At 40.7% G+C, this 18,656-nt stretch overlaps 1 protein-coding gene and 1 non-coding gene across 2 annotated transcripts in view; one reads left to right on the top strand and one right to left on the bottom strand.

Annotated features, from left to right (window-relative positions):
* The window catches only part of Vit (vitrin), a 108,333-nt gene extending 96,896 nt beyond the window's left edge, over positions 1-11,437 (bottom strand). Inside the window, exon 1 of the mRNA XM_077105187.1 lies at positions 11,228-11,437. The gene's annotated coding sequence lies outside the window, so the exon portion shown is untranslated. The remainder of the gene's footprint in view (positions 1-11,227) is intronic.
* Positions 11,438-17,374: 5,937 nt separating this feature from the next.
* Trnaa-agc (transfer RNA alanine (anticodon AGC)) lies at positions 17,375-17,446 on the top strand. Its single transcript has one exon. It is a non-coding gene; the product is annotated as a tRNA-Ala (tRNA).
* Positions 17,447-18,656: the final 1,210 nt, after the last annotated feature.

Below are 18,656 nucleotides of genomic sequence, written 5' to 3'. Positions count from 1 at the left end.
CCTCCCCTCCCATCTTCTCTCTCTACCCCATCTACTGTAATTCATTTCTCTCTCTTGTTTTTTTTTCCCCTTTCCCCTCACTTCCTCTTATTTGTAATTTTGTATAACGATGAGGGTCTCCTTCCTTTACCATGCTCATATAGCATTTTTCACTTTACAAAGCCTGTTTAGATCTATAACTTCAATCTCCAGAGATTCCTGAAGGAAGTAGCTCAAATACAGTCAGATGCAAAGAACACTTGCTGAAATTTAGGTGACTCAGCTGCCCAAAAGCCTATAATCTAGCAAGAAAAGATAGCTTAGGCCAATCAAGACCTCCCTTGGGACTTTAGAATTGGAACTCTGAATGTCTTGAGAAGTGTGTGTTCGTAGCCACAGACCCTGCGAGGCCCTGAATGAGATGGACAAGACAGGGCAGAAAGAGGGGAAGGAGCCCTGGAGAAATGGGGAGGGCAGATGCCTTAGCTTCTGGCCACTTCCCAGGTCCCATTTCCAGGTTTGAAGGAGGTCCAGCTGGACTCTGTCTCCTGTGCATGACGCAGATGTTTCTGGGCCCTTTCACTTGAGCCTGTTTGAATGGGTTTCTGCTCTTTACAGCTTTGATTAAAACATTTTCATGTTTGTTGTTTTAGTTATATCCTGTTTCCTAAAATGATGAGTAGTGAAATGAAAGCATTTTAAACGAAAAGGACACACGTGGCTGTATTTTGGTCAAAAGACAAAAACGGGGGTGGGGGTGGGGGTGTGTCCCTAGAGAGGCCCAACAGAATTCTGAAGCCAGTCTCTGGATCCCTCTGTGGAGAGGGATCTTGTGAGCTGTGGCAGCCCCTGAGAAGGTTCAGGATGCTATGGGTGAACTTGAAACTATGCTGTCAGATGTTGCTGCGGAGTTTCCCCATACTAATGACAGTAGTTCACAACCGGGAGGCATTTGACAATTTTGAAGACATTTTGGTTGTCATATTTGGGTGGGGTGGGGACACAGATTCGACTAGCATGGAGGAGGTAGAGGAGAGGGGTATGGGTTCACATCCCATAGCACATAGGCCAGCCCCTTGGGCAACAAGGAATTACCCAGGACAACATGTCCACAGTGCCAGGGTTGAAAAACTGATTTGTGAGAATGTTTATTTCTCAGTGTATTTATGGGAACGTTATGCTTCCTGATGTTCCCATCTAGGACCTTCCCGTAAGTGTCATCTGCACTTTTTGAATGCTAGAGTGGTGAACTGCTCATGGATTTATTCCTTTCTTTAAGATCACTTTTGATCACTGCATATAGTCAGAGAAAATCCTATAGCAAAGGCCCTGGGTGGATTAAAGGGTTCATGCATGTGTCCAATGACTGATATATGCCTGTGCCATTGATCCATGTGGCATGTTTCTACAAGTCAGGAGACCAAAAAGGGAAAGCCTTTTTTGGTGTGTGTGTGTGTGTTTCAGACCATCATTTTGTACCTCGTTAAGAACCTGACATATGGTAATGCTTTCCACATCCACAAAGGCTTTGACCAATGGTGATTTCTAGGGAGACTGCAAACAGTAATTACATTTCTGAAGTGGTGGTTTAGAATTTTATATTGCCAGTGGGGAAAAAATACTGGGTTTGCAGGCATGCCCCTCTATAGGACTCCTCCCAGGAGTTATTCATCCTGGGTAATGGAGGGGACACAAAGAGCAGTCAATGTGTCGAAGAAGTGAGGACCTCTGAGATGAGGTGGGCCGGGATTATTTCTTTGGGTTACTCTGGAAACCGAGTGCAGTTTAAAAGATTCTCATAGAGCTTTGGAAGATGGATTCCTTTCATCAGAAACTTCTTTACCTAATGCGTTTGACACTGGATCAGCTCTTGCCTCCTCCCAGCAAGTTCTTCCCCCGGGGCTTTGAGGTTTGTGATTGCCAAAGACCATCTACTGTGGATTTGGAGCTGGGTATCTGGTTCAATTTAACTGTAATCCCTGGAGCCTCGACTAGAGTGGACACTCTGTACTTTTTGGTCTGCCTTCAACTCTGAAGCACAGTTTTTAAAAACACTTGCAGGTTCGGCCTCACTTCCCAGCTGAGATAAGAAGCTGAGGGTGTGTCTGCAAGGTCCATGCCTTCCCTTCCGCCTGCCTCTTGGTAAAGAATGGGTTCCTCTCAGATGACAGGGTTCCAGCTTTTCCCTAGCTGCCCAGAGACAGACGGGGGTGGGGGGGTGGGGCTTAAGGGTCAAAGCACATTCTCGAATCCCAGCAACCAGAGGCTTGGGGACAGTGGAGGGTGTGGAGAGTGTGGAGGAGTGACTGTGGCGGAGGAATTGAGGGCTGTGGGGGACCAAGTCCCGGACATTTCCAGGGACCAGCAGAAGCAGAGTCATTTAGAAGCAACACACCACGCTCTCCAAGGGGAGCCACCAGCCTCAGACTCCAGAGCCCTTCCTGGGGACCATTTCCAGCTCTGAAGGAGTCTTCAGACCCTCCTGCATGTCCCTCCTGACGATGTGACTCTGTTATTTGGTGATCTGTTAAATGAGATGGGAAATTTTGCTGTTCTTGGAAAATTTTCTTCCTCCCTCCTTCTTTTTCTTTTGAGATGGATTCTATGTGCCTGGGTTGATCTCAAACTCTTGGACTCATGTAATCCTCCTGCCTCAGTCTCCTGAGTAGCTGGGACTACAGATGCACACCACTACATCTAGCTCTTCATGGAAGGGTTTAAGTTTAGAGTCCACTCCAATAACAGCAACTGCTATCACTTACTGAATGCTGCATATATGTGATCATACTTAATTATAATGGTAATCCTATCAGGTAAGTAATATTATGTTCCTCTTTTCAAAGCAGTAAATTGAAGCTTAGAAGGCTATAGGATGAATTTGGAGTGGAATCAAAATTCTCTCTCTGCCCTCAAACACTTACTACCACAAAATCCCACTCTGCAGCTTAGGTTCCTTTTTACCTTTATTTATGTATCATAGGCTCTTGGGAGGAGTGGGGGGGTGTACCAGGGATTGAACCCAAGGATTTAACCACTGAGCCACATCCCCAGCCCTTTTTAAATATTTTATTTAGATACAGGATCTCACTGAGTTGCTTAGGGCCTCACTAAGTTGCTGAGGCTGGCTTTGAACTCATGATCCTCCTGCCTCAACCTCCCGAGCCTCTGGGATTACAGGCATGCACCACTGCACCCGGCACTATAGGCTTTTTTGAAATACTTGGTTGACAATGGTTAACTAAGTTGCAGACTATGAATAGTTGTTTTAGTTATATGGTCAAGGGATTTTTTTTTTGGAGGGGTACAGGGTACAGGTACCATCCCCAGTCCACTTTATTTTCTATTTTGAGAGAGGGTCTTGCTAAGCTACTTAGGGCCTCCCTAAATTGCTGAGGCTGGCTTTGAACTTAAGATCCTCCTGCCTTAGCCTCCCAAGCCACTGGGATTACAGGCATATGCCACTGCTCCCTGTTGAAGGGATTGTTTTCAAGAGTCTTTGGGGGGTCTACACTGACAGTATTCGTTCCCTCACAAATGTTCAAATGATATACAGGCACATTTCTAAATTTAAACAGACACTACTTAAAACATCTAAATGAGCATTTGAGTGTACTGTCATTGACAATGTGATATGATGGAATATTATAATGGAGTGATTCTTTGTCTCAGTTCCAGCCAAGGCCTCAAGACAGCAGTACCAATCACTTCCATATTCTAAGGTCGTCTCCTGGAAGCTCTTCTCACTGTTGCCTAAAGCAGGGTGGGAGTAAGGGGATCACCAGCTCCCTTCCTGCAACTGGGGAGGAGGTAGAAGGAAGCAAAATGCTAACAACTTTTCTTATAGAAACTCTTGCTCTCTAAGCTACCCCTCTCACTTTCCATACCTGTCACACAGTCTGAGGGAGCTGGTGAGTCAGGGATTCTGGGTCTTTTGGAAATTCAGCTTGGATGCCCAGGAACCCCGTTTGACATGGTTGTATCCCATGGGCTTGGGGCTCAGTGGACTCCTGTTAGACAGGATTCAGTTCTCTCTAGAAGAGGGAAAGAGCTTGGGGCGCATGAGTCTCCCTGCTGAGCATCTGTCCCCTGTAGGGGGTAGCTGGACACAGGCTGCCTGTTGCTCAGGGCTGGGGGGAAGAACAGGAGACTCTGAGCTGGAGCAGATTTATTCAATAGCATCTGTAGAAATACAGGTAAGGAATTCCCAGCGAAGTGGGAGAGTCTGCCAGGCACCCACCGCAGTGCCAACAAGAAACAGCTATAAACTCTGACAAGTTTGGGGACTCTGGATGCCAGCTCATAGCTGTGCCTAGCTAGGCCTTTCTGTCACTTTTGCCTGGCCTCTCTGGACCCACTTCAACTTGGGGCATGAAAAGACCACTGTTAGAAGTCAGGGTAACCTGGGGTTGTGGCTCAGTGGTAGAGCGCTCACCTAGCATGTGTGAGGTACTGGGCTTGATCCTCAGCAGCACATAAATAAATAAATAAATAAAAATAAAGATATTGTGTCCATGTATAACTAAAAAAAAAAAAATTAAAAAAAAAGGAAGCCAGAGTAAGACAGGTAAAGGCAGGAGAAAGAGAATTCAGGCAGCAAAAAGGAAATCTGGATGTGGCTGATGAAGCTAGAAGCTCTAAACACCATTTTTCAGAAGGGCTTGCTAGTAATATACCTTAATGGCTATAGTGAGAATGTTTCAGGTAGACTATAATCAATTTCTTCTTAAAAACACTGAGCATGGCCTGAAATATTAAGGGACCTAAGCCAGACTTCATCCAGAGCAGAGGTGAGAGAGAGCTGCCCCAGTAGGAGGTTTCTGGGGATATCGAGGGACACGGGGAGGATGTGCTGCGTATCTGCTTGTCCAACATACACCTTTGATCCTACCTGTCCTCTCATTCAGTCCAGATACCCTGCCTTCCCAAGCATGGGACTGCTCAGGGTCTCTGCATTGGCTCCAAGCCCACCTGGAACGCCCTGCCCAAGGACCCACATAGGTCACTCCCTGACTTCCTTCACCAATCTGTTTAAATGTCTCTTTATCAGACACTTATCTAATCATGCAACACAAACAATCACCTCCATCTCTCTGCTTCCTGTCGCCCCCTTATCTTCCTTCCTTATCTTTTTGCACAGCCCCTACCACCACCAGGCTGCTTCAAAATATTTTCCCAGTGTGTGTCCCCTGTGGGTCGGTGTGGGTGCTCTAGGAAAACGGAAACTGTTCTGTACATAGAATAGTTAATGGCACCTGGGGTGGCCCAATAAATACTTGTGGTTGCTGCCATTGAATGCTATTATCTCTGCTTCCCAAACTCCTTTTACCTTTGGGGGCACAGATTTACTTGCTGCGTTGTACAAGCAAAGCCAGTCTGGGCAAGTTGACGTGCGCCTTTACGTCTAAAGCATGTTTTCTCTGTCTGAGACACAAAGGAACCCAGGGGGAGGGAATTCACTTAGCATTAAGATGCCAGGGACCTGATCCCTTGGAAACTATATGTAGGAGTCTCTCCGCCTCTCCCAGGAATGGTCGCCCCCCTTTCCTTTTGAATCTGAGAAGAAAAAAATGCAGAATCGCCCGAAGGGTGATTTTTATGAAATTTTGCCACAAGTCCACACAAAACTTTAGCCTTCCTCCAACTGAGGGAAAGAATTTGAGAAATTTTCCTGGAGTCTTGTCCCTGTAGAGACCCTTATCAGGGACGGTGGCTTCTGCTGCAGTTTGAGTCATGAGGAAGTGTGATTCTTTCTGTGACAAGATGCTGACTTTACCCTTAGTGAAGATAAAGGAAACCTTCTGGGGACACACCACCCAGAGGGCTTTGTGATGAAGGCTCCTCAGGCTCCCCCTTCCCAGAGTCAGTTCCTCCCTACCCTCTTGGGAAGTGATTCTAAAATCACAAGGTTATCCCAAAATGACAGAAACAAACCCCTCCTTTCCCCCCACAAATCTCCTGTGAGTTCCCTCCTCCAACCTCCCTCATGCTTATTACTGAGGTGTCTCTACTTGCAAGAAAGGATATTTTTCTTAGAAATTTGACTTGATTTGAAAGCTGTTTTCAGGATGGCAAAGATTAATTTGGTACAGTGACAGAAAAACCATGACCAAGTGTGACCAAGAAGGTGAGCTTGGAATTAGGTTTCTTGGATTTCAAGTTGAGTTCTCTAACAAACTGTGGGATCTCAGACAACTTAACTAACTTCTCATTGCTTCAGGGTTTTTTGTTTTTAAATCTGTATAATGAGGTTAGTAACAACCCACCCATATGTTTGCTGTTAGGATTAAATGGGTTCATATATGAAAAGGAGTTAATTTGCTGTTGCAGGAGTAGTGGTTAATCAGGCACTGCTGCCACCGTCATGATCACCACCATCATCGTCATCCCACCATCTTATAAAATGTGGTCCACTCAAACATTAGTTTAGGACCTAGCAGAGGTGAAACAACTAGCTGAATCTCTCAGTGAGATGCTGTCCAAGGTTAGCCATGATTTGACTCTTGGATTTCTGGGTGAAGGAACCTACTATGGTCTGAATGTTTGTGTCCCCGACAAAAAATTCATATTTAGAACTCGTCACTCCCAAGGTTACAGAATTAGGAGATAGGGCTTTGGGGAGGTGACTAGGTCACCAGGGCAGCACCCTTGCGCTTGAAGTTACTACCCTCATAAAAGAGGCACCAGAGAGACCCTGGCTCCTTCCACTACATACAGATGCAGTGAGACCTTATCATCTGTGAACCAGAAAGTGGTTCCTCACCAGACACAAAACCTGTTGGTGCCTTGATCTTGGTCTTCTCAGCCTCTAGAACTATAGAAATAAGTTTCTGTTGTATAGACCACCCAGTCTGTGGTGTATTGTTACAGTAGCCCAAATATACCAAGAACATGTGGATTTGTGGCTGCCATTTGGCTAAATTATTCTAGGGCCAAATGAACAGAATGTTTATGTCTTTCCAAAATTCAAATTCTGGAATCCTAATCCCCAGTGTGATGGTACTAGGAGATGGGACCCTTGGAAGGTAATTAGTTCATGAGGGGGAATCCTCATGAAAGGGGTTAGTGCCCTTATAAAAGGGACCTCAGAGAAGACTCTCCCTCTTTCTAGCATGTGAGGATACAACCAGAGGGTGAACTTGGTGCACCAGGAAGTGGGCCTTCTCCAGACAGGAGTCTTGGAGACCCTTGATCTTAGACTTCCCAGCTTCCAGAACTGTGAAAAGTAAATATTTGTTGTTTAAGCCACCCAGTTTATGGCAGTCTGTTAATAGTAACCCCACTGATTAAGACACGGAGAAGGAGAGCAATTCCATATTTTTGTTCCGTCAACCTCTACTCAAAGGATTTGTAAGTCTCTTCAATCCGTTGACATAAAAATCTTTTCGATAGCTGTACCATTTGGCCACAATGGTTGAAGAATGATATGTAGTATTCGATTCTTAAAAAGAACTGAAAAAAAAAACCTAGTGAAAAATATAAACTAGAAGTGGACCTAAATAAGCTTTCTTTTAAATCATAAGATCAGAATAAAACATAAAAACACTCTCTAAATGGAATTGACAGAAAATGAATATTTCTGTGTTGCAAGATTCTGAATCAGAGATTTGACTCAGGAAAGGATTTTGGCATCCAGGATCCTGGGATCACCTTTGTCCCTCAGGATCTTGGCTGGAATGGGGCCATGCATTTGTGCCGACTCACAACATCTGTGTGTGGGGGGGTTCGCATGTGCAGGTTTGCCACATGTTGTGTAGTTTTTAATAGGTGGCTCCACTCTAGCATCATCTGGTGTGTTCTGTGCCCTGGCCAGGCAGCCCTGAGAGTTTCAGATGGTCTCCGAGGGTTTTTATAAGGTTTGCCGTCTGTTGAAGCCCAAGAGTTTCTAGCTGATTAAAAACAAATTCTAAAGCCAGTGTCCACAACTGTTTATTTTACAAATGAGGTAACCATGGAAAATGCAGTAAACATAACAAAAATAGTCCTTGCTGCATTGTGAACATGTGACTCTGGGCACGCCTGGGGGTTTTCCCTGCCTTTCAACCTTTCACCTTCTCATCTATAAACAGGACCTCCTGCAGGTGATCCCAGACTGATTTATGTTTGTCTTTTTTTTTTTAATTAAAACTTTAATGACCAGCACTATCAAAAGTCATTTCTGATGTGTATCTTAACTTCACCTGGTTTTATGCTCCTCTCGACCCATTTTCTGCAAAAACAGAAGTTGTCTCACTGCCTCTTGCCTAAGGATCACCCTCGCCAGTAAAATACTGTCAGCTTCCCTGTACCCTTCCTCATGCGCTGTGCTCAGGGGGTTCAGAATTTCATTGTCTTCTGCAGATCAGAAGGAGACACACTTGAAGGCAGCAAGCTTGGCAGGGACCTTTGGGCATTCTCAAATTACAGTCATCACAGAAGCTGCCTCTGATGCTGATCACTTGCTGAAGGACTGATTAGCTCAGATCCTCTGGATAAAGAACGAACAACTGGCTTCCAATAATCATGTTAATATCCCAGAAATCCACAAATCTATTTGCTTCCCATATCCAAAGAGCTGGTGTTTAAAAAACTTGACAATGATTATAAGTGAATGGTTGCACAGCTGATCTGGGTTCTTTGTTCCAGTCACATTTAATAAAGAAAATACATGCTAATATTAGGGGGCTGACAGTGTGCCAGTCACGGATTGAAACCCTTTGCCACAACTCTATGCCATAACTCTGTGAGGCAGGCTCTAACAATAGATCCCTTGCATGGATGAGAAAGTTGGGCCCACAGATTTTTTAAGTAGTTGACTAAAGTTAACATATTTAAGCAATGACAGAGCCTGCAGCCGAACAGCCTAGGAGAGTCCAAAGCCTAGGAGCAACATTTCGTCTTGGCATCACATGAAAGGCCATAAATTTAGACATTTGACATTGTCTCCACATGAGGTCATGCAGACAATCACAGAAATACACCAGAAAACTGAAAGAAGATTGTCATGGAACTTGGACCCCCTAGTAAGCTATGTGAGATACATGTATGCATATGAATATATAACAAAAGACACACACACCATAATCTCCTTCAATTGTCTTGTGAAGAATACAGTTATGTTAAAATTCATTTTTGTATACATTATAGTCTTTAGTTAGGTACACATAAATATTTAAAACTTATCATAGATTCCATAACCTTGTTTTGATACGCCTTCAGTAATATACAGATTCTCAACAATGAAATTGTCCTGGGCAGTTTAGACTTTGAAGAGGTTTCCGTGCATAGAACCATATATTTAGAAGGGACTATAGAGACTACCTTGTCCAACTTCTTCATTTCATATGTGAGGAAATGAGGGTCAGAGATGCTGAGTCACCTCCCCAAGGCCACACAGCTAGATGCTCTTCCATTGACCAACAGACCCATGTGTTCTGTCTGCACCCATATTTGCTAAAACTTGGCTGTATATGAGGACACATGTAATGGGAACATCTGGAGGATATGAAGTATTTTTTTTGTAAGACCAATGACTCCTCCCAATAGAATCTTTTTTTTAGTATATGGGAAAATGCATTTTTATAGAAGTTTTCATGTTTCAAAACTTTGTTGGAACTGAGAACCAATATCAAGCCTTATGGCCACCCTGGGAGAGAAGGTGTACAGGCTTTGCTATTTCTATTTTTCAGAGCAGGAAACACACACCTTTCCCGAGGTAGCCCAGCTAGGGAGCCACAGAGTGGGTCCTATAATTTAGGACTCCTGGTTTGGCACATAGGGTCAAACCCCACTGCTCTCCTCTGCTCCATGTGTCTTACAGGAACTACAGCTGAGAACAGCACAAGCCTTTTTGTTCTCCCGACACTATTTACAAACCATTCTCAAACCTGCTGTAATTTCTTTGAAAGAGCCTATTCTTCATGTGACCTGTAACTTGATGGAGAAGATAATTAGATCTTCTAAATGCCACTCATAAACTTAGAAACATTTCCAATGTTTCTAAGTTATTTCCTTTTCAGGGTGAGATAAGATACATTTAAATAAGTCTGGTAAAGTAGTGTACTGCAATAAAAATGCAGTCCTACAAAAGCCCTTTTACAAAAAAAAAAAAACAAAAAAAACCCAAAAACCCAACAACAACAACAAAACCGGTCTTTTAATTCAATAAATAAATGATGGGCACTTCCAGTTTTTCTACAGGGGCAGCTACTACTTGCAGCTAACACACACACACACACACAGAAAATACATAAACAAACATCCTTTGATCCTGTCTTGCTGCAGGGCGTTTCATCTTCCAAGAGACCAAAGGAAAAACAACCTCAGAACTTTACCACCAAAACTTCCAAATTTATTGCAACACAACGTAATGGCAAAATACCATTTTCTGAGCACACAGAGTTTTGAACAACTACCACAGCCAAGAATGCCTGGTTTAATGTTTACAATAAACCCTAAGAAAATCTTGAATTCCACTCTGGGTTTGGGGATGGCAAAGATGCTGTGGGTTGTCTGGAGCAAAGGATCATGTCCAATTATTCAGTCTTATCCTCTCTGTTTAACCTGGGCTTGAGGCGTTTATTTCATGTTTATACTGGTTTGACACAAATCATGCTTAAAAGAGATTTTTGTATCCTGTCTTCCTGTGCAAAGTTGAGCTACAATGGTCGACTGAACAATGCCAGTCCCTTCTTGAGCTTATCAGTAGCAGAAGCCCTCAGCCTAGGAAAACACTTCTAGTGTAAACAAGACACAGAAAAGCACATCTAAGCCACTGAGATCTGCCTGAAGAGAGAGGTCCAGAGTCACATTAAGTAATTTCTCTTTTAATTTAGCATCCGTGTGCCCATTTCTCACACTGTTTTTCATACGCTGTCATACGTGAATTGTTCAATTATTATCACAGGAAGCAAAGTTGGAAAAAGCAAGAAAAATGTAAATTACTTTAAAAATTCTATACAAATGTCATGCTTTTCAATTTATTTTAACCATCATTAAGTTGGCTTAAAAAAAAGGGTGAAAACTTTGTCCTAATATTGACAATGTTTATAACTGATAAACACATATACATATATAAATATAAATATTACTAGTTTTTACGAGGATGCTACCACCCTCTCCCATCCCAACTCTCTTGAAACTAAAATTTACACAGACTGATCACTTAGTAAGGTATGTAATCTAGTTTCTTAGTGACAAATACATTTTACCATTTCTATAATAATGAATGGAAAGCAACTCTATGCATAGTTTAGCAATTTATCAGACATACCTTGTTTGGAGAAAGGAATTAGTTTTTGCAAAAATTCTCCACCACACAGAATGACTATTCCTTTTTCTTTAAGCTTTTCTGCATCACAAATTCCATCCAAATTATTCTAAAGAAGAAACAAGCCGAGGTCCAAGCACCTTTTCTCTTCTCAAAGGAGCTAAGCAAACATTCCCATCCACCTCTCAGCCCTTTGAAAAGCGCATTTTGTAACACACACACACACACACAGACACACACACACACACTGCTCCTCACACTGGTTTTAGTGCTGAATTAGGCGGTCCTCTTTCAAATTTCCACTCCCACTTGCTTTTTTGGCGAAAGGATTTCTAAATATTCTTTTCTAACCCAAAGCACACATTTTCAGTAAGGAAATTCTACAATTAGATATTCTGGAAGAGGAGCAGTTGGATAGAAAAAGCTTTTTTTTTTTTTTATTATTTAAATATGCTTTAAAAACTACTCAAGCAGGGGCAATTAATTTTTCTTTTTCAAATGCTAGTAAACGGCTGGATTAAGGTGTTTATTCTACTGGATTCTCAGTTTTGCACTGAAAACACTTTTCCTACATATGAGTGCTTTTCCTTTGTTTTTTGCTTTGCGTGAGTTGTTTCTGCATTTTGGCAGCTTCCTGAAGTGATTGAGGTCTATGCTGCTAGTAGCAGGATCCATGATAATAGTAGTGGGAAGCAAAACCTGACTCAGTTTCAGTAAAACTGCCGATGGGTGTGTCTCTCACATCATCAGTGAAATCTGCCAGCATGAGTTATTTATATATCAGTGGCATCAATCAAATCAACGAGATTCAGACCCAAAATGTGTGTTGAAACATCTCAGCATTTCAAAAAATCAGAACCCCCATCCCCCCAAAAAGTGCATCTGGTCGTCCTTGAGATTCCAGGGTCTGTGGGTATGGCAGAACCAGCAGGGCAGAGGTAGCACAGAGCCATTCCTCCTCCTGCTGGGGAGTGTGCACGCACGCAGCCTGGGAACAGAACTTCCATTTGAGTACCCAACCTCATCTACTGTCCTTGTCCCTTACTTAAGATTATTGTTTCAGTGCTGTTTAACCTATTTTTTCCCCTTCTGGTTCTGGATTTAAATTATTATTTTTCAATCCCGTTTCTTCCTCCTCCAAATCCTGACATTGACTCCTTTGGTAGGAAGGACAGTGTTGCCACACTTCCTCCTTTGGTAGGAAGGTCAGCTGTCCCACTGTTTGCATAAGCGCAGGTTCAGATGAAATAGCATCTAACTAATAATAATGTCAATTAGTAATAGTATTCAATATTAACTCACATTTAATAAACATTAAATAATTTATATTAGTTAATATTATTATTATTACATTTATCATCGAATTTAATATTTAGAAGACTCTAGAACAATCAGTATTATTATTTCCATTCTATAAACAAGGGAACTGAGACTCAGAGTATGTAACTTTCCCAACATCACTCAGCCAGTAAAGCAAGACCTAGGATTCAAATCCAAGGCTGTCTGACTCCTAAGCAACAGGGCTATGTTAGAACTTAGAGCTTTTTTTTCTTTTACCAGTTGAATTTGCTTTCTTATGGTGAATAGGAAAAAAATCAAATGTAAAGGCATGGAAAAGCATATGAAGCTAATCAAATTAAAAAGCAATGGTATTTAGTGTGATGAAATGCACAAAGTTATGACTGTAATTAATGAGACTGAATGGTACACTTAAAATGGCAAAATTTCTTATATATATTTAACTATAATAAAAATTATTTTTTTAAAAGTGATTCCCTTAAAAATGAAATATTATTTTATTTTCATCATATTGGCAAAAATTAGAAATTTGGACAAAGCCCAGGGCAACCATATAGTGGCCCCAGTGGGCTGCTAGCCATGTAGGCAAATGTGGCTATTCTCAAGAAAAATTCAGAAGTACTTGGTTGGGTTATGTTAACACCCATAAAAATCTTTCTGGAGTGTATTCATCAGTGAGCTGCTCACATGGGGCCTTCTCCCAGAGACTCATGTGTCAAGTATGGGAAAAGCACAGAATGAAACCCCACACAGCAGTTAGAACCAAGGCTTAGAGCTGTGGCAGTGGCCGAGCTGAGGTCTTTGGGACACCTGCATGGATCTCGCACTTGACTTCTTCCAATCTTTGCCCAAATGTCACCTCTTGAATGAGACCTTTCCCGACGTCCCTGTTTAAATTGGCACTGCAATCCCAAGAATATCCTCTTCTCTCTTTAATTTTTCTTCATGGTACCCATTACTTTCTAGTGATATTTCCTAGTGTTTTTTTTTTTTTTTTTTTTTTTAAATTAGGCATCACTAGAATAAATACAGGCTCAGGAAGGCAGGGGTTTTTATCTGTTTTATTCACAGATGCATATTAGTTCTTGGAACCACACATAAAGGTATATATTCACTACACACACACGATTGGAAGTACATTAGAATGGTTGTCTACAAGAAACAGGAGAGGGAGTGGAGACATGGGATCAGTAGAATTGAAAACATTCAAACCAAAGTCCTGGAGTCTCGTGTGAAGCAGAGACCATGGTGTCAGAAATGGAGTGAGCCCTCCACACCTGGACATCTGGCAGCAGCAACAACACCCATGACAAAATCATCCATGCTGCTGGCTTCTTCTAACTTTTTAGAGTAAAACAAGATCGCAACTTCCTGGTGAGTGGCCTTGAGCTTGCTACTTGGCCTAAACTGAAGTAGACTACCTCTAGTTGAGAATAAATATTGTGATTGTGATATTATCTTTTTCCTGTTATTGCTACGTGAGAGTCTGTTTTGCTTATAAATCATCCAGAGTTTCTTGGAAACATTCATTATTTCCCAAACAACTGTGTGTCACTTCATAAACTTACCGTCTCAGTCTTATATTGTATCTGGTACAAAAATTCAAATCTTTTAGAACATTCGGTATTAAAAAGTTTTTATTATTGTCATAAATATTGAACCTGATGGTTCTTTCAAATACTGTCTCATTTTTTTTTTTCCATTTCAGAGACAGAATGTGGGGAAATCAATGCATTCCTTCTATCACAAATCCATCCTTTTATGTGACTTTTAAAAATGCAGGCTGGCAATTTAAGAGTCTAAGTAATGAGGCAGGCTTTTCAGACAACCCTGATACTTTTATTGTGTGCAGGTATAAAACACAAGAATTACACCTTCATAACACGAGTTCACTGAAATGTCTCAGGCTATATTGTTTGATGCTACATCAATTTTTCATAGAACTATGATTTGCCTTCAAGAGTTTTGAGACTCTTTCCCCCTGTGCTTTGATAAGTAGCTTCCTGCAAATGCTCAGATTTTTTTTTTTCCAGTTTCCTGGACACTGCTGAACATGGCTGGTAAGTACAAATTTTGTGTGGTGTCAATGTGAATGGAAAATCCACCAGTCTAATTAGACTTTGTTAAATTTACATCACTATTATCTATCTAAAGCTAAGAGGTTATTACAAGAAAAACATAGCTTTCCAAAAATTAAAGGAGCTAAATGGGGACCATGGACAACTTATAAATAGGTGGAGGATAGGTGTCCAAAAAAAGCTCTCAAAACTACAAGGAAGATGTTTTTAAGAATACATCGGAGGCACCAGGCACAGTGGTGCATGCCTGTAATCCCACTGACTGAGGAGGCTCAGGCAAGAGGATGGCAAGTTTAGGGCCAGCCTCAGCCATTTAGTGAGACCCTGTCTCAGAATGAAAAATAAAAAGGGCTGGGGATGAACCTCAGTGATAAAGCATCCTGGGTTCAATCTCTAGCATGCCAAAAAAAGAAAAAGGGGTACAATTTTTGATTAAATAATAAATAGGAGCCACTCATATTAGGAGCTAAAGGTAAACTCAGCAGAGGAAAGGAGATGGTGGATTTCTTCCTTATGTTATTTTTTAAAAGTTGAAAAGATTACTACTCCCAAATGCTTCCCTGCAACCAATGAGCCGGAACCACTGTATCAAATATTGGACAGCACCCACAACATTCCAGGCCAATCTGACAAAAAATAAATGCAGATAAGTCACTGTGATTTAAATAGCATAAAAGGGATTAAGACCTAAAGGAGGATATGGAGAACTGGAGGCCATCCTGCAGATTGTAGCATTCCGGAGGGCTGCTGAGCTGGCAGGGTACGCAAAATACAAAAGCACCTTGTACAAAACCAGGGTTCAAAATGGTAGGCAGGAGATTATAGGCCTTATTTCTCCCTATTATGCCAAGTAAGCACATGCAGACTAAAATAAAAGATTGGTTCACAGAACACTGATCAGCTGGGCTCTGCTGATCTAAGCTGGGCTGGCCAGGGAAGCTCTGCTTCTTGCTGAGGACCTGTGGTTTGGTGGGGGAATCTCTCTCTTCTACAAGGGTTTATTCTGGTGTTGGTGCTACTGGGACAGCAACTTTATAAGAGAAGTGCTCATGGCAAAAGCAAAACAGCAAGAGGACAATGGAAAACACGTGGGGATGCTCAGAACTGGCCCACTGTCATTTCTGGCCAAAGGAAATTCTATGACCAAGTTTAAAGTCAAGGAGCAAGAATCTAGACTGCTCAGGAAGAGACTATGGCAAGAGTGCGGATGAGAGGGGAATGAAAAACCGGGACCAGTAGTAATCCAGTCTAACACACAGGGCCTTAACAGTCAGCCTTTCCTTTGTCCTTATGTTTATTGTGCATCTTGAAATAACATTCAACTGAATTTTTTTAAAAAAATTCTAATTCATGAATCTCTCCATTTTATTGTTTAATTTATTTATATTTATTAGGATTACGGACATTGCTGGGTTTTTTTAAGTTTATTACTTGTTTTTATTTACAATCTGCAGGATGGCCTCCAGTTCTCCTTTGTTTATTTATTTTTCTATCTTCTGGTAGAATAACCACCTTTCTATGTTCCCTCCTCCCTCACTGTTATTTTCGGAATTTACATATTATGCTTCTGAACTTTTAGTGTTGTCCTTTCGTGGGCTGCAATAAAAATTTTAAGTTATTTTTTACTTGTACGCTCCTCTTAACCTGATGAGACTCCTAGGCCTCTTTAACTCTGACCTCATGTCCCATAGTTTTTGTTAATAATTTTAATATTACCCTTTTGCAATACAAACTAAAGTGTTATAATTCTTTTTCAAAAAGATTCTAAGATTTAACATACGAGCATATTTTATCAGGTCCAGGTTTGTCATTGTGTCCTTTTTTCCTGTTCCTTCTTTCTGAATTTAGATTTCTTCTTGTTGATAAAAAGCATTCAAAAAAATAAGAATTGATAGATACTTAACATAATAACCTCTATGTCTTTAGATCTGAAACCCATTATCCTTGCTAGTTACTCTTCTGACAAAGGATTAATAGCCAGAATATATAATGAACACAAAAAATTAACACCAAAAAAAACCCAATTAATAAATGGGCAAATGACCTAAGTAAATATTTCTCAAAAGAAGAAAGGCAAATGGCCAACAAATATATGAAAAAAAAGTTCAACTCTTTAGCAATCAGGGAAATGTACATCAAAACTACACTGAGAGTTCATCTCACTCCAAATAGAATACCAGTCATCAAGAATACAAATAATAGAGCAGGGATATAGCTCAGTGGGTAGAGTGCCTGCCTTGAATGTGCAAGGCCCTGAGTTCAATCCCCAGTACCCCCCCTCCAAAAAAAGAATACAAATAATAATAAATGCTGGTGGGGATGTGGGGAGAATGGAGCACTTATGCACTATTGGTGGGACTGCAAATTATTGTTTACTAAGTAGTAGTTTTTTATTTTCATCACTCTTTCTTCTTTTACTTCTTACATTCCCTCATTTGCCAGTTGGAATTCCTTCATAAGGAAGAGCTGATATGAATAAATTATCCCAATTATTTGGTTATTTATTTATATCAAAATAATAATAAATTATTATTTTATGATATGTGTTTTAATTCACTAATATCATTATTTTCTTTTTGTTCAGATTGTCCCAGGTTGGCTATTAATAGCTCCTTCAGGTTAGCTCCTTGTCCTTTTAACCTATAAGCATCATTTTTGAACACTTTCTTACTAACTTCAAAATGTTCCAGGCATTTCCCATCCTTAGTCCTAAAATTAGCTTTCATCCAGGGATCTCAGATTCTATTTATAAAGAATGATATTTAGGCCAGCTGGGGGTGTAGCTCAGTGGTAGAGCGCGTGCTTAGCATGCACGAGGTCCTGGGTTCAATCCCCAGCACCTCCACTTTCTTTAAAGCGCTTAAGTTTCTGATCAAAGCGCTTACCATTTCACTTCTGGGGTTGGGGATGTGGCTCAAGCGGTAGCGGGCTCGCCTGGCATGCATGCGGCCCAGGTACGGCCCAGGTTCGATCCTCAGCACCACATACAAAGATGCTGTGTCCACCGAAAACTAAAAAATAAAAAAATATTAAAAAATTTCTCTCTCTCTCTTAAAAAAATGATATTTAGAAAGTATATATATAAACTTTAAAAGAAAAAAGATGGTGTCATGAAGGGAAAATAGATTAGAAATAGAAAACAATTGGTCTGTGCAAGAAAGAAGACTTCTATTTGTGTTTTTTGTTCTTGAACAGTTTCTTCATTTGTAAAGTGAAAAAAAAAATTGCCTGAATCTTTTGAATATCAAATGAGATACTGATAAAAAACAAAACACCCTATGCTCTGTTAATTGCTTTGCAAATTGTTAATTGTAATTATCATATGTTATTTTGTGGATAGGATCAGGATATTCAGGAATTAATTTTTTAAAAAAAACACGTATTGCTGATGTAGAGAAGAAATACATAGTAAATTTTAAAGCTTTCTTTTTAAATGATTTATGTTTTAATAACTACTAAGAACATATTTTTACATAACTTCATCTTTTTTCTTTTTAAAAATTTTTTATTTGCTCTTTTTAGTTATACACAACACTAGAATGTATTTTGACATCTCATACATACATGGAGTATAACTTCTCATTCTTGCGGTTGTACACAATGTGAAGTTTCACTGGTTGTGTATTCATCTATGAACAAAGAAAAGTTATGTCAGATTCATCCTACTGTCTTTCTTATTCCCATCCCTCCACCCTTCCCTTCATTCTCCTTTGTCTAATCCAAGATACTTCTTTTCTCCACTCCCCCGCTTATTGTGCGTTAGCATTTGCGTATCAGAGAGGACATTTGGCCTTTGGGTATTTTGGGGATTAGTTTATTTTATTTAGCATGATGGTTGCCAGCTCCATCCATTACTGGAAATGCCATAATTTCATTCTTCTTTATAGCTGAGTAATATTCCATTGTGTGTGTATATATATATATATATATTCATTTATTTATTAAAGGGTGCCTAGATTGGTTCCATAGCTTAGCTATTGTGAACTGAGCTGCTATAAGCATTGATGTAGCCAAGTCACTATAGTATGCTGATTTTAAGTTTCTTTCCCTCCTTC

The sequence above is a fragment of the Callospermophilus lateralis genome, chromosome 14, assembly GCF_048772815.1.
Source record: "Callospermophilus lateralis isolate mCalLat2 chromosome 14, mCalLat2.hap1, whole genome shotgun sequence".
Lineage (NCBI taxonomy): Eukaryota > Metazoa > Chordata > Mammalia > Rodentia > Sciuridae > Callospermophilus > Callospermophilus lateralis.
Note: the sequence above shows the minus strand (reverse complement) of the source record. Positions and strands in the feature narration are given on the sequence as shown.